General features: G+C 36.7%; 3 pseudogenes across 2 annotated transcripts; 2 read left to right on the top strand and 1 right to left on the bottom strand.

The window, feature by feature from the left end:
* The first annotated feature begins 1,939 nt into the window (after nucleotides 1-1,939).
* On the top strand, nucleotides 1,940-3,637 carry LOC137722961 (phospholipase A1-Igamma1, chloroplastic pseudogene; annotated as a pseudogene).
* A 3,954-nt stretch (nucleotides 3,638-7,591) lies between these two features.
* LOC137724440 (phospholipase A1-Igamma1, chloroplastic pseudogene) lies at nucleotides 7,592-9,402 on the top strand (annotated as a pseudogene). The gene has a single exon (XR_015962330.1). The product of XR_015962330.1 is annotated as a phospholipase A1-Igamma1, chloroplastic pseudogene (transcript).
* A 1,951-nt stretch (nucleotides 9,403-11,353) lies between these two features.
* On the bottom strand, nucleotides 11,354-14,752 carry LOC137723159 (LOB domain-containing protein 10 pseudogene; annotated as a pseudogene). The gene is made up of 2 exons (XR_015961997.1): nucleotides 13,881-14,752; nucleotides 11,354-11,619 (listed from the first exon to the last, which is right to left on the bottom strand). The product of XR_015961997.1 is annotated as an LOB domain-containing protein 10 pseudogene (transcript).
* Nucleotides 14,753-21,275: the final 6,523 nt, after the last annotated feature.

Consider the following 21,275-nt stretch of genomic DNA (forward strand, 5'->3'; position numbering starts at 1 on the left):
TATAGAAAAAAAAATCTCGCTAATTAACTTTTAGTGCTGGCGGCAATAACAGTAACTAATAATTAGGTCCACAAGTTTACAAATTTATTTCTTTTTATTAAATTAGGGTTTTTTTTTTTTTTTATCAGAAGCAAACTAGTGCTTTTGTATTTACAATCCCAAAAAGTATCATGTATTCCTCAATAGTGAAATAATACGAGGAAGAGGAGTGCGTCATGACTTTATATTGGTACAGGAACAATTTTGATTTGGGAAATTTTATTTATACCCATTTGATTTCTTTTTACATTCAATTTATTATTTTTTTATCTTGAATTCTGAGTGTGTCCAACAATTCTCTTTTTACACCAAATAAGAACAACAAAACAAAAAAATTAATCTAGCAATAGGCAACTTTGGCACTCCATCTCTCCAAACTCTAACCACCCCAATTTCTACCTCCACTGCCACCTCCCTTACCATCCACAACAATCCTTATCCCCTAAAAACCCACCTTTAAAAAGACCCAAAAGAAAGTCATGACAATTTTTTTTTTTTAATTAATGATATTTTTAAAATTGTGATTCTACACATATATCATACAATCAATGGTCTAATACAAATAAATTCGACTAGTCGACAATTTCAATAGAATTCGGACATGTTAGGACTGCTGGAAGGAGTTGTTGTGTGGCTGAGACTTTTGGGTTTTCATTGTGGGTGGTAGGGGAGGTGGTGGAGAGGGGTAGAAATTGGACGTCATTGGGGTTTGGAGAGATGAGGTGCTCAGAGTTTCCTAGTGCTGGAATTTTATTTTTTATTTTTTGTTCTTTTTCATTTTAGGTGTAGAAAGAGAATTGTTGGGCACATACGGTATTTTAAGATAAAAAATGATAAGTTGGCGGCAAAAAAATAATAAATGGATCGGAATACAAATTTTCTTTTTATTTTTGTTATTTGGGTTAGGTCATCTAATAGACCAATCACAGCTAGGTATAAATATCAAACTTGTCATCTATACATGAGACAACTAAAATTTAACATGGTGCCTCACTTTAATATGTAAAAACATATCACTAAATTGTAATTATAACGCCTTATTTGACATGGCACCTCCACCTTAGAATGTTTTTAACAAGAATTCACGTATTTAGGGGTGCAAAGGAAGTGTGAAAACTGAGAACTGATTCCATCATACGTGTTGAACGTCCAAAATGGTCCTTACGTATATTTCCCCGTACCTAATTTTGATTTTACTTTGTTTAATAAACCAATCATAGCTAATTTGGGTTAGGTCATCTAACCAATCACAACTAGCTCTATGTATCAAACTTGTCATATATATATATATATATATATATATATATGAGACAACTAAAATTTAACATGGCGCCTCCACTTTAATATGTAAAAATATATCACTAAATTGTAGTTATAGGGTCTTATTTGACATGGCACCTCCACTTTAGAATGTTTTTAACAAGAATTCGCGTAAAGTGTGAAAACTGAGAACTGATTCCACCATACGTGTTGAACGTCCAAAATGGTCCTTACGTATATTTCCCCGTACCTAATTTTGTTTTTGCTTTGTTTAATAATGTTGTCCCTAAATTTGAAGTTTACATGATCTGCATATATATTACCCTCCTTATTTCAAGCAATTACCAAATGCCACTACATCGTTTTGGGAGTGACAATCTTGGTAATTTCCCGTTGAGCAAAGGTTAAACTTGAAGAGGTTTGGAGATTTGTCTCAATCAACAAGAACAAGTCTAAATAAAATACCAACGGTCAATCAAACAAATGAACATTTTCCAATGTCCCACGCGTGACACATTCATTGTTGCTTGTGTATAGTTCACCGTCTTCTCCTCATTCTCTCATTTCTAAACTCAATTCCTCCATCTTCTAATTACGCGCTATTTCCAACTCGTCGGTGCTTATAGCCTAAGTGGTAGAACACTCAATCTCAATACATCTACAACTAGAGTTCGAACCCTATTTTCCGGCAGTGTGTTTAGAAATTTGAGCGGCATCAATAGATAGAGGCAACCATGGCGCTATCAACTATGATGCACACCCATCTTCCGCCCGCTCAAGCCACTCCCAGCGCAACCCGGTTTTCCCAAATCCGAGCTAGTCATCATCAGGAAGCTGATTTTGATCATCCCCATCAAACCAAGACATCAAACAAAGCCAACCGTCTAGCTAAGTCGTTTGCCAACCTCCTTCACCTCCACATAGATATTCCTCAAAGAACCAACATTAACCCTAATAATTGGAATCTCCTCATTGAAGAGATGCATTCAACTCCCACAACTTCTCCGAAAGACGTCATGTCCGAAAAATGGCGTGAAATACACGGGTCAAATGATTGGGAGGGTCTTTTGGACCCTCTCCATCCTTGGCTAAGAAGAGAGATTGTCAAATATGGTGAGTTTGCACAAGCAACGTATGACGCTTTCGATTTCGATTCCTTCTCCGAGTACTGCGGGAGCTGCAGGTACAACAAAAACAAGCTCTTTGATGTGTTGCGTCTAGACAAAAATGGCTACAATGTTAGCAAGTACATTTATGCAATGTCGCACATCGACATGCCACAGTGGCTGGAGAGGTCACACTTGGTTGACACATGGAGCAAGCATTCAAACTGGATGGGTTATGTTGCCGTGAGCGATGAGGAGGAGACTAGGAGGATTGGGAGGAGGGACATAGTGGTGGCGTGGCGGGGGACCGTGGTGCCATCGGAGTGGTATGAGGATATGCAAAGGAAATTGGAGCCAATTGGGAGTGGAGATGCCAAAGTGGAACATGGGTTCCATAGGATTTACACTGCCAAGAGTAACACCACAAGGTACAACAGGTCCAGTGCATCAGAGCAAGTCATGAAAGAAGTGACTAGGCTTGTTGAGTTGTGCCAAGCAAAAGGTGAAGAAGTGAGCCTAACAATCACAGGGCATAGCTTGGGAGGTGCATTGGCTTTGCTCAATGCCTATGAAGCTGCCGAAAAATTCCCTGGCCTTACGATAAGCGTAATTTCCTTCGGAGCCCCTAGGGTTGGAAACATGGCCTTCAAGGAAGAGCTACACCAAATGGGAGTCAAGACATTGAGGGTTGTGGTTAAACAAGACATGGTTCCGAAAATGCCGGGGCTTGTTTTGAATGAGAGTCTTCAAAAGTTTGATGACATTACGGGCACATTGGATTGGGTTTACGCACATGTTGGAGCTGAATTGAAGCTCGAAATTGGTTCTTCGCCTTATCTCAAGCATGGCGGGTTCAATCTGCCTGGTTTTCATAGCCTCGAGACCTACCTTCATCTTGTGGATGGGTTTTTGAGTACAGAAACTACTTTTAGGTCAAATGCCAGGAGGGATATTACCTTGGTGAACAAGGGATGTGACATGTTGGTGGATGATCTCAAAATCCCACAATGTTGGTACCAATTGCCACACAAGGGGTTAGTAAGAAACGCTCATGGGAGATGGGTTAAACCGAAACGAGACCCCGAAGACATCCCTTCACCTGGAAGAGAAGCACAAGCACAAGCTCATGCTCTTCAAGTAGAGATGGTGCAATCAACATCAGATTATACACACAAATCTTTATGTAGTTCTTAATTAACATGTAAATTTTACAGTTGATTAAAAACTTGAATGTTTGGCCTACTTGTTTGCCTTGTTTTTTAAGCATCCTCCATGTTCTCTGTGTTTTACTCTGTTCTTCGTCATTTTAATTTTGGAATGCTTAGGCCTATTGGTTGTCTCTGAAAACGCTTGCCTGATTCCGCCTGAATGCACAGGATTTCTCGGCAAGAGCATTACCAACTGCAACTGAGCTTGAAAGATAGTCGTGGATTGGCTCGGAGACATGCTTAAACTCCCTAAGCCAAATTGCTAGACACATCATCAATTGGGAACCTAGTTCTGCATATTGATCAGATCAAACACATACATGGCACACTTGAGAAGAAAGTTTTCTAAACTAAGCTTGAAAACTATTTCGGCTTTTAGTTTTCATTTTTTTTTAAATTGAAAATTGAAAATTGAAACCATATTTTGACAACTACTTTTTGAAAGTCAAAAAAGTACTTTCACTTTTAGGTTGTCAAATTTTTTTTTTTTTTTTTGAAAATTTGAAAGTACCACCAAAATGGTTTTCAATTTTCAGTTTTTCAAAAAATGAAAACAAAATTGAAAACAAAATGCTTATAAAGGCTATGATAGCCCAAAGTTAAAACCCAGAATAAAAAAAGAGAGTGTAGTCGATATAAGTTAGGCAGCAGCGGAATACGGTTTAGACAATTAGACAAACACTACTCAGGTATAATGACTTGTCTAACAATGTGACAACTTAAACTTTTGAAACCTAGCGATTATCTCCAAGAGCATAATGACTTGTCTAACAAAATCATAATTATGGATCAACTAAATGCGAATAATGTTAAGAGACTTAGATAACAGATATTTTTATTAGACATAGTTTTCAAGTTCTTCTAGCCCCATAAAATAATAAATAGTTGCCATTCTGCGCTAGTACTTCTATCTGAATTCTGAAATTCTAACATTTTAGTATTGTTCTCTGGTTATGGACTTTGTCACATTTTCCTTTTTGGCATTGTTAATTGTTATCTATAGGAGCCAGTTCGTCACAAATGGATAGTCAGTATGCTAATTGGCGTTAACTTGCAGTTTTGCATGTAAGAGAATGGTACTAAACATTTGGAATAACTTCCAATTGTTTTTGTCACAATCGAAAAAACCCTAATATATATGTATATATATATATATATATATATATATATATATATATATATATTTATTTATTTATTTAATGCAGTTATATGCATGGTGTGCGTGGACAGCTGCCTCACTTACTGCATGCTCGCTCACACAAAGAGGACAGAAATGGGGTTGCCCAGATCACTGGTAGTAACGCTGCTGTAATGTAAACGCGGATTTCTTGCCTTCTTGCTGCTGAAACATACATGGGGAAGAAGACCACTTTGCAGTCTGCTAATCAGTTCATGGGGTCAACTGGTTTTAAATTGAGAAACTCGAGCATGGCAGGTTTTAAATTGAGAAACTCGAGCATGAAAAATACTGGCATAAGTAAAAAGAGAGCCGGCCCCCTTCATTCAAAAGCATATGCTGTTGCTGATGTTCTGAGGAACTCGATCTACCAGATTGTGTCGGCTTCCCATGATCAGATGGCAAGCAATGCTAAAAGGGCTATCTTGAGAAGGACTGGATCATTAGCAGCAAGCCTCCTTCCGGACCACGCGAACTTCTTGTGCAGAAACTGCGCCTATTCCTTGACTTTCGATCCAGCTAAGTGCTTGTTAATTTTACTGTGATTCAAGCCTCTTCCTTAATTCCTTTAATCATTGGACTTGCTTGCGGCATGCACAAAGAGCTGGTTTTGTTTCTTAACCCTAAAAATGAATGGTGGATGGCATGAGCTGAAGGACGTAATCCGATTTATAACAAATAAATATCAACTTTGGATCCTATAAATTAAGTTGTATGATTGCAAGGCTATCTCTGAGATTTCGAGGGTCTGTGCGAAATTTACAAATGGCACCTCTTTAAAATAGTTTTTTAAAATAGGCTCCTTATCCAAAGGGATACTCATGTAATAACTTATAGCAAAACAAACTTTATGACTCACTGATTGTAAATTTACAAATACCATTAAATAATAAATAAATAAAACTACAAACATAACATCCACTAAATAATCAAAAGCAGTTCAATTTTAAAAAGCTGAATAAAAAAGCTTCAAAAACTCTAACTTTAAAATTTGACTTGAATATATAGCATTATTATATAATAAAATTGAAAAAAAAACAAATTATTTTTTTCATGGTATTGTTGTTGGCATTTCAAATATTTCATTGTACACTCCAAATTTTTAAATTTAGAGAAAAAAAATTACACTTATAAAGAATGCACGAGATTTTAAAATGCTAATAAGGCAAAAATTTTAATGTATAGCACTATTGCATATAAATTTTAAATGGAAAAAATTATGAGGGGCTCATTCAAATTTAGGGCATGTGCGATTGTACTTTTCGCTCCCCCAAACCCCTTTTTATATGGTTGATAGGAAGCACTTGCATCGACTATTATACCGAAATCAAAATTTCCAATTTACTTTGCGTTATCGCCTATTGAACTCTTCTAGTTGGATTAAATTGGATTAAGTTATTAGGAAACCAAAATTTCCCGTTTACTTTGTTCTTATTGCTTATTAAAAGACTGCTAGTTGGATTAAGAAATTAGGGTATTGCCTGGATCAAACCGGTAAGCCTTACTCAAAATATTGCTAACGTGTCGACTAAAATGATATGAGTATTTCTGCGCCTGCTTTGCTGGGAAGATGATTTGAGCAAATTGAAATTTGACAAATTGGAATGACTTTTTTGCTTTCTTTGTTTTTTTGATCAATTTTCTTGGTCCCATATATATATATTTTTTTGGTCAAATGGCTTTTTGCTTTCTTGTTTTGTTTGTTTGGTTGTACTTTTATAAGGTAGTGCTATTCACATATTTTTTTTTTATTATTATTCACACACTCTTGTTAATTTTTGTTTCTTAGTCTTCTTCAATTTATTTGATCCGACTGCTAAAAATTAAGAGCGGTGCGAGAGTAAAAATAAGTGTGTGGATAACATCACCTCTTCTGTAAACCACTAATGTTAGTGAAGAATACTTTTTATTTGAAAGCAAACTATAGAAAGGAAAAAAGAATCACGCAAATCAACTGTTAGTGCCGGGTGCAATAGTAGTAACCAACAATTGGGTGCAATTTAGTGTTTTATGTATTTACATTCCAAAAAGTATCATGTATTCCTCAATAGTGAAATAAATGAGGAAGACTTTATATTGGTGCAAAAACAATTTCTATTTTTGTTATTTGGGTTAAGTCATCTAACAATCAATCATAGCTAGGTATCAAATTTACCATCTATATAAGACACAATGAAAATTTAACATGACGTCTTCATTTTAAAGTAAAAAAATATATCACTAAATCATAATTCTAACGGCTTCTTCAACATGAAACCTCTACTTTAAATTCACATGTTTTTAACAAGATTTCGTGGGTTTTTAGCTAGAAGGAAGTGTGAAAATTGAGAATTGAATCCACAACTACGTGTTGAAAGTCCAATAAAGTCATCACCTACTTCTACCCCATGCCTAATTTTATTTTTAATTTGTTTAATAATGTTGTCCCTAAATTTGAAGTTTACATGATCTTTATATGTATTACCCTCGTTATTTCAAACAATTACCAAATGCCACTGAAATTTACGTGTCTACAGCCAATGCACCATTGTGGGAGTGGCAGTCTTGATAATTTCTCCTTGAGCAAGGTTAAGCTTGAAGAGGCTTGGAGATTTGACATATTAGATTATACTCCCCGCATGTGAACTTGTCTCCATCAACAAGAACAATACTAAATAAAATACCTATGGTCAATCAAACATACGCATATTTCCATGTTGTAGTCTTTGTCCCACGAGTGACACGTTCATTGTTTAATTCCAATTTGCTTGTATATAATTCATCCCTCAATTCCTCATTATCTCATTCCAAACTCAATTCCCCCATCTTCTGAGCTTTATGTCCAACTCGTCGAGCTCATAGCTTCAGCGGTAGAGCACTCAATAGTCAATCCTAATACATCTACCACAAGAGCTTAACCCCTATTTTCCGGCTGTCTGCTTGGAAATTTGAGCAGCATCAACAAATCGAGACAACCATGGCGCTATCAACTATGATGTACACCCATCTTCCGGCCGCTCAAGCCGCCCCCGTTGCAACCCGGTTTTCCTTAATCCGAGCTAGTCATCATCAAGAAGCTGTTCTTGACCATCCCCATCAAACCAAGACATCAAACAAAGCCAACCGTCTAGCTGAATCCCTAGCCAACCTCCTTCACCTCCACATAGATACTCCTCAAAGAACCAACATTAACCCTAATAATTGGCATCTGTTCACAGAAGAGATGCATTCAACTCCCACAACTTCTCCGAAAGACATCATATCCGAAAAATGGCGCAAAATCCACGGGTCCAATGATTGGGAGGGTCTTTTGGACCCTCTCCACCCTTGGCTAAGAAGGGAGATTGTCAAATATGGTGAGTTTGCACAAGCAACGTATGACGCTTTCGATTTCGATGCCTTCTCCGAGTACTGTGGGAGTTGCAGGTACGACAAAAACAAGCTTTTTGATGTGTTGGGTCTAGACAAAAATGGCTACAATGTTAGCAAATACATTTATGCAATGTCACACATCGACATGCCACAGTGGTTGGAGAGGTCACACTTGGCTGACACATGGAGCAAGCATTCCAACTGGATGGGGTATGTTGCCGTGAGCGATGAGGAGGAGACTAGGAGGATTGGGAGGAGGGACATTGTGGTGGCGTGGCGGGGGACCGTGGCGCCATCAGAGTGGTATGAGGATATACAAAGGAAATTGGAGCCAATTGGGAGTGGAGATGCCAAAGTGGAACATGGTTTCCATGGGATTTACACTGCCAAGAGTGACACCACAAGGTACAACAGGTCTAGTGCATCAGAGCAAGTCATGAAAGAAGTGGCTAGGCTCGTGGAGTTGTACCAAGCAAGAGGTGAAGAAGTGAGCCTTACAATCACAGGGCATAGCTTGGGAGGTGCATTGGCTTTGCTCAATGCCTATGAAGCTGCCGAAAAACTCCCTGGCCTTCCGATAAGCGTAATTTCCTTTGGCGCCCCTAGGGTGGGAAACATTGCCTTCAAGGAAGAGCTACACCAAATGGGAGTCAAGACATTGAGGGTTGTGGTTAAACAAGACATGGTTCCGAAAATGCCAGGCCTTGTTTTGAATGAGAGTCTTCAGAAATTTGATGATATTACGGGACCATTGGATTGGGTTTACACACATGTTGGAGCTGAATTGAAGCTCGAAGTTGGTTCTTCGCCTTATCTCAAGCGTGGCGGGTTCAATCTGCCCGGGTTTCATAGCCTCGAGACATACCTCCATCTTGTGGATGGGTTTTTTAGTACAGAAACTACTTTTAGATCAAATGCTAGGAGGGATATTGCCTTGGTGAACAAGGGATGCGACATGTTGGTGGATGATCTTAAAATCCCGCAGTGTTGGTATCAATTGCCACACAAGGGGCTAGTAAGAAACGCTCATGGGAGATGGGTTAAACCAAAACGAGACCCCGAAGACATACCTTCACCTACAAGAGAAGCACAAGCTCATGCTCTTCAAGTAGAGATGATGCAACCATCATCAGATGATACACTTAAATCTTTACGTAGTGCTTAATTAACATGTAAATTTTGACAGTTGATTAAGAACTTGAATGTTTGGCCTACTTGTTTGCCTTGTTTTTCCGCCCAAATGCACAGGATTTCTCGGCCATATAGCACTAACTAATCATTTTCAATTTTTAGTTTTCAAAACAATGAACAAGACTAAAAACAAAGTGGTTGTAAAAGAACCGGTAAGTGTTGCAGTGTCATATTATAAAGAATAACGTCATTGGAAATACTGATCATTTTATAACTAGACAATGTTTTGTTAGTTTAACATACACGCTTGACTCATTGTCTAACAACTTAAATTTTTGAAACCTTGTGTTTATCTCTAAGAGCATAATGACATGTTCACTTAGGTCTCACATAAATATTTTTATATACAGCTCATCATCTAATATTTTTTCGACATTTCAGCCCACTCCAAACAACTCCCACATATTTAATTTCTCTACTTTTATAAACAAAACTCATATTATAAATCATGTTAATTACGTGTTTCAATAAAAATAATAATTCAATTCAGATGTTATTGGCTGACTTTGATAAGATAAACAAAATAATATCCCACGCCTTTAAGAATGTATGGTTCCGCCGTTTTTGTTGTCTAACAAAATCATAATTATTAGACACAGTTTTGATGTGCTTATAGCCCCTTGAAATAATAAATAGCTAGTTGCATATGGATTTCTTTTTCTTTTTTTTTTATGTGGCGGCCATGCTTGGGGCAAACTGGCAAACTGGCAAACTGGGCATACATGCATGGTGCTTGATAAAGGATCGGTATCAAATCAATTTGTGTCAACCTTCCAATGAGTATATTTGTATGTAGGCAATATATTTGTTGGCTTCGAAAGTGTAGAATTTTTTGTTAAGAGTGAGAGATACAGGATTCAATTGGATTCTCCGTAGATTTGTATTCAAATAATATTGATGACATGCCATAACTTGAACGATTAGTAAAGTAGTCAAGATGTAGTTGATGTAGTTAACTGAGGTAAATGAACTGTTTCTAAATCTTAAAATTTATTTTATGAACGTAGAAGCTCGGAATTCATTGCTGCTATATCATATTGTCATTGACAGTGATATAACCATAGCCAGAGAAAAATAACCCAACTTAACAACCAAAATAACCAAACCAGCAATTAGTGGACGAGAAATTTGGCACACCATTGGACGTACAAGACATATCATTTATTCTTAACCTTGGAAATTTTATTAGAAGTGATGTAAAAATGGCCAAGCGTCTTGAAGGGCTTATGGGGATGGACAAAAGGTTTGAAATTGTTGTCCCGAGGAATTTCTCTTTGTTCTGTTTTAGGGTTTCGCCATTGGCAAGTAGCATCAAGGCTCCAACTCCAAGTGATGAAACCCGCGTAATTAACGAGGTGAACTGCAAGTTTCTGGAGGCCATCAATGCCTAAGGTCGTGTGTACATGACTCATGCTGTGGTGGGAGGTATACATGTGTTGCGTTGTGCAGTGCAAGTCTTGTGGAAGAAAAACACGTAGTCATGGGTTGGAAGGCGGTCCAAAAGCATGCAGATGCCATCCTCAGCATGTATTGCTAGACATGTCTATGGGTGTTCTGTATTAGTTCAACAGGGACTAAACCCTTTATCCTTCTAAACACATCATGGATGAGCTGTATTTTCTCTTATACAGTAAGTGGAGTGCACGATGACTTTTTTAAAGTGATGAACTTAATGCAGAGCGGAATGTAACATGATAGGTGTTATCACAAGCGCCAAACCGAAAGTTTGACACCTCCAATCCTATTATCATCAAAGTTCATTTGCTAAGGGTTTAGGGTTCAGATCGAGCTTTTAAATGTTTCTGAAAGAGTTGATTAATACATGTAAAACTGGAAACAAGAAAGTGTAAAGATATTCAGATACTCCATATATAACTAAACGAGAAATTAATACATGATGACGGTTTCTTATTTGGTAAATATAAGACGTCCAGAACGCACAGTACGACTGTCACATTCTAAGAACTACTACAACAATTGACTACTGCTTATTACCAATAATAACAAATGTCGTTGTAAACAGTAAAACCCAAGCACTGCGACAAGTAATTAAACTGGGAAATGAAGGAGGATGCAATTCGGAAGAAAGTCTTTGCTCAAGAACGAACATAAGTTTACAATTCAATCACATCACCAAACCGAGTTGTTCTTTAAGCTCAAACCAATCCCTCATCAACTTATAGTGTTTGGCTACACTTGCACATCTTCGTTGAGTCTCATATATGGAGTTCTCTTTCAGTATATTTGTATCTTCATCTCTGCGCTAGAGCTGGACTTACAAATTAAACTGCAAGGAATGGAGGGAAAGAGAGGAAATGAGTCAAACAATAATCATTTAATTAACAACAATGTCTTGAAAGACTAAGTTGCGTTACAAGATCCACAGTTCTAAACCCTAATTAAACCTTTGTATGGCAAATTCAAACAGTTACGTACATGAGCCCCCTTACATATAGAATTTCTCCTTCAATACATATAGCACCCTTAGGAAACTACACTAGGACAAAAAATGAGCAAACTATAAGCAAGTACATCTAATAGCGTAGGTGTAAATTTCTATTGTAGTTTATTTTTTTTGGTAAATAAATTTCCAATGTAGTTGGTATTTTACTTTGATAATATTAAGATTTAACACAAAATAAATTAGTATCGCCTAATTTATTTCTTGATAAGCAATTAATTTCATTTTGAGTTTCGTATGTGTATGTGTGTGTAGACATTGAAGTTGGTCATATGGCTTTAACACAAGGGAGTTTGTGATCTTCTCACATTGGAGGGTGTGGTTGTCTGAGCTAGTTCTGTCAAGAAGACTAGCCAGATCGATGTATCAAAGGTAAGAAGAGAGAGTGTCTATGTCAAGGGGCAGCTATAATGTCAAGAGAAAGTGATTGGTTTATGTGGGAGCCCTTCCATTACATACATGCCAAATGACAAGTCGAATTACAAGTTTTGATATAGAAAAAAAGACAAATTACAAAGTGCAAAAAATACTTAACTCAAGTGATTAAACGAAAATCAAACTTACATCAAACAAATTCAAAAATACACAATATTCAGCAAATAGACTTTAGATTACAGAAACAAACTTTCTCACCATAATAAACCAAGAACGAAAGACTCTTCTCTCAAAAAAAACGAAAAATGGAAAAGAAATTAAAGAGTTGATCTTGAAGAAATGAGACAAACTTATTAAGCGTACACTAGTGATCAAATGTGTTCATGAATCCCAAGAAAACCCTTGAAGAAGTTTTAGAACAAGTTTGGTATCTTTCTAAATAAGTTGACCTTGAAGAAATGAGACAAACTTATTAAGCGTACACTAGTGATCAAATGTGTTCATGAATCCCAAGAAAACCCTTGAAGAAGTTTTAGAACAAGTTTGGTATCTTTCTTGAATCTATTTCTTGTGTTTTTGAAATCAACGAGTATTAGTTGTGATATTTACATTCATCATCTTTAAAAACTATAAATTAGTTTCAAATTAAATACCTAACAATTAACTACTCATTAATTCAACTCCCCCTTTTCAGAAAAATAAAGTAACAAGTCCATATTCCTAGTCACTTTTTCCCCACACGTATTTTGGCACGCAAATGATGCGTTACTCACGAAAGTATATGTATAACGCAATAGAGCAATGGTAATATATATTTCCAGTAAGAATTAATATATAATTCCAATAAAATTCTCCCGAAAAGAATCATACATAATCGAGAAAGATATAAGCATGTTGATCGATATGGTTGCTAGTTTAGTCGTGAAACATTAGTTTAAATTGCATTTCAAAGCATTATAACGCTTGCAAGTTTAAGAAAAGAATAGTGGAAGCACTTTCTGAAGAACAAACTTAAACCTAAGACCCCAGATCACTTAATATATACAAATTAATAAAACAAGTAGAGAACCACCAAACAGAAAAATTAACCAGAATCTTACCTTGTTTATTTTGGCTTTGGAGCTGTTATATTATCACTCCAAAAATATCATCACACGTATTTTGGCATGCAAATGATGCGTTACTCACAAAAGTATATGTAAAATGCAATAGAGCAATGGATATATTTCCAGTAAGAATTAATATATAATTCCAATTAAATTCTCCCGAAAAGAATCATACATAATTGAGAAAGATATAAGCATGTTGATATGGTTGCTAGTTTAGTCGTGGAACATTAATTTAAATTGCATTTCAAAGCATTATAACACTTGCAAGTTTAAGAAAAGAATAGTGGAACCACTTTCTGAAGAACAAACTTAAACCTAAGACCCCAATCACTTAATACAAATTAATAAAACAAGTAGAGAACCACAAACGAGAAAAATTAACCAGAATTTTACCTTGTTTATTTTGGCTTTGGAGCTCTATATTGACAGTCCAAACATGTCATCATACAGTTCTTTCTATACAAATTTCCTTTGTATTTTAAAAAAATTGAAGTACAAAATAAATTTTTGGAGACTCAAAAACAATTTGTTTTTATTTTCATTGGTACAGTTTTATTCTGTCAATATATAAATAATAAAGAAAGTGTTCTGCATAGTACATACCAAGGATGGGAAATTGTTTATTGAAGAAGGAAGGCATGCAAGGGAGAATCTCAACTCTCCTCGCCTTCTGATTTCTGCTGCGATTGCTCGGCCGCCGGTTGTGGCTGGAGCATCAGGTGAGCCTGAAGCTGATATTCAAGGGAATTCTGATGATGTGCAGTTGCTTGCTGTTGGATCTGGTTATAATGGTTGTTATCAAAATTTCCACCCAAACCCAATGAACCAGACACCACACCATTACTAGCAGCAGCTGCGGGAATCTGATTAAACCCATTTCCAGTAACTGAACTCGCTGCGGTGTCCATACCATTGATATTGAACCTCACAAGATCTTGCTGATGAGCCTCGAACAATTGTTGCTGATGCTGGTCGCGAATCACAAGCTGACCTCCACCGCAGCCCAGCTGGGGCGGAGGACCAGTGGAAACCCCCAACATAGGCACAGACCCGTTCATGTCTGTTTGTTGGGGCGGAGGAAAAACGGGGATCATCATTGCCTGAGGGCCAATATAGGCAGACAGATCTTTCTTGGCGTTGTAGAGGTCCGTCTGGACTTGCTTGAGCCTGTTCTGGAGGATTGAGATGAAACCAACGCACCCATACACCGGGTCCCGAAGACGAGCCTCCGCCTCATAGGCCAATGATGTCACCGCATCTTCACGGTGTGCAACATTGAGTTCGTTCAGGATCTTGGCGACGTTGCTCGCACCGTAAACCTTGTGAACGTTTGCGAACTTTTGAGGTTGGTCGGGTGGGAAATAGGGGGCGAACACGCATTCTTGTGTGCATTTTCGCCGTAAAAACTTGCACGCAGCGCACGGTGAATGAGTGTTTGACGACATTGTTTTTAGGTTTTACTTGATTTGTCACAACAAACTGCAAAGAGGAATTAACAAGAACAGAATCTAATCGTCAGAGCACGATAAAATATATTATGTAAGAGAATTGGGATTAAGGAAACCAAAATAATTAATCAAAAACGTAATTAACCCTAAATTTAATCCATTTCTTGATGATCAATTATTCTTTAACCCATGCTGAGGATAATTAGAGTTCAAGAGCCAAATTTTGAGAGTTTATTAGGAAAAAAAAAACCCTAACCCTAACCCTAGCTAGACAATTAATGAAGAAACATCGAGGAAGAATGGTATATATATACCTAAATAGATAGATAGGCGAAGCGATATCTCTCCACAATTTCGAATCCCCTTTGTCGTCTTCTTCTATTCGTCTTTGGATGAGGAGAAAAGAAACGCAAATTAATTAGAGGGGAGTGTTTAAGAGAGTGAAGAGGGGAAGAGAGAGAGTGGTTTTTTTCCTTCTCTCCGGAGCCCTGTGCTACTAATAAAAAAAAAAACTGGCAGAATCTATATATATGGTGTTTGTTAACATAAGAATTAACTAGCATTTGCCTACGCATTTTGTGTGTATGAACACATTTTTTTAGAAAATGAGAAGGGGAGAGAGAGAGAGAGAGAGAAAGAGAACGTGTGGGGGGGGGGGATTTTTTTTTTTTTTTGGTTTGTTTTTTTTTTTTTTTTTAATATTGGAGGTATTTTAACATCACCTGTATGTGAGGTTTCAATAAAAAACAGTAAAATTTGGACTTGTGAAATTACATTATTGCCCATCATTTTTTTTGTGTGATAGAAGACTAATTTGTCTTTTCACCCTCTTTTGGTTAACAAAGAGGATTTTATTAATTAGTAAAGATTAAGCACATTATGTATGGTAATATTAAAAATAGAGAAAGTAATTAGGCAAAATAATATATAGAAACTTAATTATAACAAACCACAAGCTAGTGGCTCAGTGGCAAAGGGCGGATTACGAGGCTTACTTAAAACTAAAAACTGGAGGTCTTGGGTTCAAAACCCGCTGCTGGTGTGGAAGCCAGACTTATGGTCAGGAGGAAATTGAAATGTCTCTGTGACAATTAAAATTGACATATGACCTTGTGAAAGAATGACATATGACCTTTTGCAAGTTAGAGCTCAAGATGTTGATTCACCACTATTCTCATAGGGAGACTTTGGATGAAGTCCCTTGATAGGAGCATATTTATGCGACTTAGTTAGCTTGTTTTCTTGCATTTGCATAGTTAATTTCTATTTATTATAGTGATTTAAGCTATTTTCGTGTGTTTGTAGGATTAAATGGCAAAAGAGGCAAGAAAATGCATTTTGGAGATATTTGGAGCAGTTTTGGGCTTGGAATGGATAGCTTGCATATGGAGCAAGGTGGATGGATGAATTTGAAGTCAAAAGAAGCTAGGAACATGCTACAAATCTGGAGAAACAAGTTCAAGACAAAGAAGATAAGGAAAGAGCAAGAAACATGGAACATTATCCAAACAATGCACCACCCTTTCTAGAATTCCTAGAAAGGTGGCGCATCTCCCTATTCTAGAAGCTCTAGAACCTGCAATCATTTTCCCTTCAGATTTTGGTGTACCCTAGTCCTTTTCCCACCTGAATTCTACCAAACCCTAGACCTAATTCTAAGGGTTTTCAGCTGTGCATCATATATATACATGTTTATGCCGCAAAAAAGCATCCATCCATCCATTCATTCACTCATTCATTCATTCATTCAGCCATCTCACACCATAATTCATACCACAAACACCTAAATCTCTCTAGTGCCGCAACAAGGAAGGAAGGAGAAGAAGAGTGTCGTGCAATCTGCCATCCAAAAGGAGCCGTGCCTGCCATTGGAGTGTAGGGTGTTTCTGGGTTTTTTCTATCCTTAGTTTTAGTTCGATGTTTATTTTAATTTGGTTTTCAATTATGATGAACATGAGGAACTAATTTCTTTATAGTTGGAGGTGAATTCGAAGCCATGATTATATGTTTTATATGAATTGATTATGTCCAGTTATTGTTTCTTGAGTCTTGAATGTGATTTGCTTATCTGAGTTATCAAAACTTGTTTATGTATGTTGATTAAGGGTCGACACTTAATTTGCATGCATGAATTTGATGCTAGAGTATAAGAGAGTTTTACCTAATCGTTATGAACTTATATTCACAAGTAGTGGAAGTCACTAGTCATGATTGTGTTAAGTAAATCCTTGGCATGAGTATCATGATTTTCATAGTTACAAATGCCTCGTCAATGCTTATGGTTTTCAAAGAACTTAATGACCTTTGATATGTCTTTCTATAATGCTTTTCATAGTTAGGGAACTTGATAAGTTTGGTTGCGATGCATATTCCATCCAATTCAATGAGTTAAGAAAAATCTGAAGATTAATTTGTGCTTTTCACGGTTAATTTGGGGCATTGTCATTCATAGTCTAAAGGAATAATAACTGGAAATTGGTTTGTATGCATATGTCATGTGTGGAGAATGACCCTCTAACTAACCTTTCACCCTTTTCAATTTACCAAATTCGTTTTTATAAAGTGTTTTATGCAAAGTTTCTGTTTTAAGTTTTAAATTCGTCAAAAACAATCCCTCTTACATTGAGTCTTGTTATTTGAGTCAAAATCTGTTTTCTTTTAGTCTCTTGAGTCAAGTTAAGTCTTATATTCGTAAGAATCACTTGTTAGGTCTAGAATTGAGTTTTTTTTTTATTGTTTGTTGTTGTTTTGAGTGTTTTGAGTCAGTTTTGAGTCTATAGAGTCTAGTTTAGTGTTTTTAAGTCTTATTTGTGTTGATTAGCATCCCTAGTTAATCTTCGGTCTAGAACGATTCCTACTTACATATATACTACAATTGTTAACACTAGGGTTTAATTTGTGTGTCAAGTTAATTTTCACATCATCCTTATCTATGACTGAAACCTTGTTGGTTTTCAATTTTTTATCGAAGTCCTTGAAATTAATGTGGTAATTTATTTCTATATATGTTACTATATTTCTTAAATTAAAAATTGAAATTTATAGTTGTTTATATTAATGAGATTTTAAATAAAAAACAATAATTTGTGGGATTAAAATATTAAAATATAAATATTGTGATGTGACATCCCACATCGCCCAGGGGGTGATCCTTATATGTACATTCCCATCCCTACTTAGCACGAGGCCTTTTGGGAGCTCACTGGCTTCGAGTTCCGTAGGAACTCCGAAGTTAAGCGAGAAGGGGGTGAGAGCATTCTCAGGATGGGTGATCCATCGAGAAGTTCTCGTGTGAGTTCCCAAAAAACAAAACCGTGAGGGCGTGGTTAGGGCCCAAAGTGGACAATATCATGCTACGGTGGAGTCGGGCCCGGGAAGTGCTCCCGCTCGGGCCGGGATATGACAATTTGGTATTAGAGCCTAACCCTGGTCGCGTGTGTGCCGACGAGGACGTCGGGCCCCTAAGGGGGGTGGATTGTGACATCCCACATCGCCCAGGGGGTGATCCTTATATGTACATTCCCATCCCTACCTAGCACGAGGCCTTTTGGGAGCTTACTAGCTTCGGGTTCTGTAGGAACTCCGAAGTTAAGCGAGAAGGGGGCGAGAGCATTCCCAAGATGGGTGACCCATCGGGAAGTTCTCATGTGAGTTCCCAAAAAACAAAACCGTGAGGGCATGGTTGGGGCCCAAATCGGACAATCATGCTACGGTGGAGTCGGGCCCGGGAAGTGGTCCCGTCCGGGCCGGGATATGACATGTGACATCCCACATCGCCCAGGGGATTGGATCCTGTAAGCCTTATATATATATATATATATATTCTCATCTCTACCTAGCACGAGGTCTTTTGGGAGCTCATTGGCTTCGGGTTCCATCAGAACTCCGAAGTTAAGCGAGTAGTGCGCGAGAGCAATCTCAGGATAGGTGACCCACTGGGAAGACGAGGTTTTTTGGGAGCTTACTGGCTTCGGGTTCCATCTAAACTCCGAAGTTAAGTGAGTAGCGCACGAGAGCAATCCCAAGATGGGTGATCCACTGGGAAGTTCTCATGTGAGTTCCCATAAACAAAACCGTGATGATGTGATCGGGGCCCAGGCGGAGATGTGACAAATATACTATTGTGTGTGTGTGTGTGTATATAAACATGGGTACATTCATCAAAATTAACCAATAAATTATTGTACCAAAACATGGGTACATTCTTCAAAACTACCAAAAAAAAAAAGATATTAGGCTTAATAACATTAATGAACTTCTTTATTTAAACTTATATGGGTAAATTATTTTTTCTTTGATTTAAGTTTAAAAATGGATTAGAAAACAATTGAATAGATTTTATATTAAAAAAAGGGTACATTTTACATATAGCAAATTGGTATATTTAAGAATGAGCACATTTTAAGATTAAAAATTTGAAAAAAAATTACATGAATGGCTTAATTAAAAAATTGAAAACATTTTTTTTTTAAAAAGAAAATGGGTACAAACTTATTCTAATTTTTTTATTTATTTTGGAAATATTTTGAATTGAAATTAATAGTTAGGAGTTTAATAAAGGCGTGAGTATTAAAATTCTAAATAAATTATTAATTTTTATTTTAAAAAATTATGTAACTGACATGTAAATTCATTATAACATTAATGCTAGGAACTTTGATCAAAATCTAAAAACTAATAAGGTTTCAGTCAATGAACATTAGTAACTAGAGACTGGATACTAATTTTTCCATTCTCATAAATGGGTATTGAGAAGTTGATTCACTTATTAAGTAACGCCAAAGACACCAAATTTGTTCAATAAATTTCTTACTGAAGAAAATACAAAAAATAGGTGAAAGCATCAAATGGAAGTTAGAGATGCACATAATCAGATAACAAGGTGTTTGATTGTAAAATTAGGCCAAATAGCACTAATAGTACTCCTTGTAGCGTATGCCATGGTTGAGTTTCATTGTGCTCTTTACGTCTAATCACCTCAAAGAGCGTATGCCATGCTTGAGTTTCATTGTGCTCTTTACGTCTAATCACCTCAAAATGAAAAATCATTCTCTTCGACTGTCAATATGATTTAGATTTAGAGAGCTATCCATTCTAATTTAATAATCTGTATCTGTACTAAACGAGGCTTAAGAGAAGAAGATTGACACCATAAGGAGATTCACGAATATGAAATCAAACAAAGCAAGATGGCAAAAAATAGATTAAACAATAATGTTTTGGGTGTTACATTTTCTGTATTTTTTGTCATTATAGACAATGTGACATGCATGCGGTTCATGATAAACAGGATCCGAGGTTTATATGCTCCAGAATACTTTTCCTAGATTCATTTCATTTGATGAATTGACTGGTAGCTTTCACCGGAGGACTTTTCGAAGTGTTAGATCCGCAATGTGTTCAAAGTTGGATTCTTGGATTCTGGTGATGACAGAGTTGGAAGGAAACTAGTCATAATTAAGCATCTGGAAAGGAAAAGAAAAATAACCCGAAAACACGAACTTGCGAAGGGAAAGGTACAGAAGTAGCTAATAATGTGATTATCACCAAGAACATCCTTCTCAAAGGCCATTCTAATGTTTCTGTTACCTGTTTTTTTTTTATGTCCGGAGACGAAATGATCTTCAAAACCATCGAGTCTCCTCTTCTGAATGAACTGTAAAGAGATAAAAAGAATAGGGATCACAAATGTAGGTCCAGAGTGTTGGGGCTTAAAAAGACTTCACTACTTTGGAGATGTTTATCTCACAGAGAAGAATGTAATACAGCGGAATTGATAGGCAAGAGAAAGAAATAATACTCAAAGTATTACACAAGATTTTTATTCACTCACAAACTTAGTACAAGAGGAAACACTCAAACACTCTTAGAAGCTTTGTTGCTTCTTCTCACTTCTCACTTGGCACTCTCACTTCTCACTACTTGCTCTCTTGGTTTTTACATCACATAGCTTAGCACCTCACCTATTCATAGGCAAGGTTTGCCAACTTTGGCATTGCTAGAACTTTCTAGCTAATGCTTAACAACCACACATTTTTACAAGATTCTAGATCTTTCTACAAAAAACCTTAGATATTTATGCATGCATTCCACCAACTTGAACTTTGCTAGAACTCTCTAGCATGTGCGTAGATCTTTCTTTGTGTATGGGCTGGATCAATTGTCTTGGGCCAAAATAAGATTACAATTCAACACAGAGGAGATGTGGAATTCAATAACCTTCTTTTTCTTTTCTTTTCATGTTACAAAAATAGAATCAGGGTAAATTCATCAAATTCGAAATGCCAAATTCGCACAGCCCAAATTCGAAAGACAAAAATGTTCATCACAAAAAGACTTACAGGTCTAAGACACAGACTCAAGTATCATGAATCTGCACAAAGATGGTTTCATGCGCAACAACTAGGAAAAAAAACCTTAGAAAAAGTAAGAAATCAAGCGAATACACTTACGTAGTTGTGTTGTCTTGCCTCTGTGTGAGTTTCGGTATCCATCAATCGTTTGTTTTCATGCACAATAACAGTATGTAGCAAAGGAACTAGGAAACACA

This window comes from Pyrus communis, chromosome 5, assembly GCF_041283825.1.
Source record: "Pyrus communis isolate YQ-2024b chromosome 5, ASM4128382v1, whole genome shotgun sequence".
Classification (NCBI taxonomy): Eukaryota; Viridiplantae; Streptophyta; class Magnoliopsida; order Rosales; family Rosaceae; genus Pyrus; species Pyrus communis.